We start from the raw sequence: 825 nt of genomic DNA on the forward strand, positions 1-825 counted from the left end.
GGAGGGCCCAGCGGGCCCCCCGGCCGACCTGGCGTTCGGGGCGGAGCAGCCGGGCCTACTCTCCAGCTTCACCCAGGAGGGCATGGTGGTGTGGCCCGGCGCGGCGGGCATGGAGCCGGGCGCCGAGGGGCTGTTCGAGCTGGAAAAGGGGGCTGTGGAGGTGCTGGATGGGGGCCAGGGCAGCCTGTTGCGCCTGCCGGAAGGCGAGGGGCTGCTGCTGGGCAGCGCAGGCACCGACCCCCTTGACCCCGAGGCCCTGGACTCGGGCGAGAAGGTGCTGACGCAGCTCCAGGCTGTGCCTGTGGAGGAGCCCCTGGACTTGTGAGGGCTCCGGGGAGGGGCCCCGACCCCACGTGCCTTGGGCAGGGCTGGGGAGACCCGGCCCCTGCCCCCAACACTACGCAGCCCTGCTCGGCCCCGGGGCAGGGCGGAGCATCGGGGCGGCCCGCCTGCAAACACTACGGAGCTGGGGGCAGCAGCGCCCTATTGCCCCCGGTTGTTACCCGGGCCGAAGAAGCCCCAAACCCCTTGCCTTAAAACACTAAGTGTCTTGCCCACCCCCGAGCAGGGGGCCGGGCTGGCGGCTGCACGGGGCGGGGGTCTTGGTGCTAGGGGAGCAGGTCTCTGGGGCTGCGGCCTGCCAGGCCCCTGCTCCCCATCTATTGGACCCTGCCTGCCCCTGGGCCGGTGCAACCGTGGGCAGAGGAACGTACAGCACCGTGCACCTGCCCAGCCCACGCCCCCGCACCGGGAGCAGAGCCCTTTTCCCCAGCCCCTGGCCGGGGCGGGGGGCAATGACCCCCTTCCCCGTGGCCTTCGCCTCCC

Source organism: Alligator sinensis, unplaced genomic scaffold (genome assembly GCF_000455745.1).
Source record: "Alligator sinensis unplaced genomic scaffold, ASM45574v1 scaffold107_3, whole genome shotgun sequence".
NCBI classification, from domain to species: domain Eukaryota; kingdom Metazoa; phylum Chordata; order Crocodylia; family Alligatoridae; genus Alligator; species Alligator sinensis.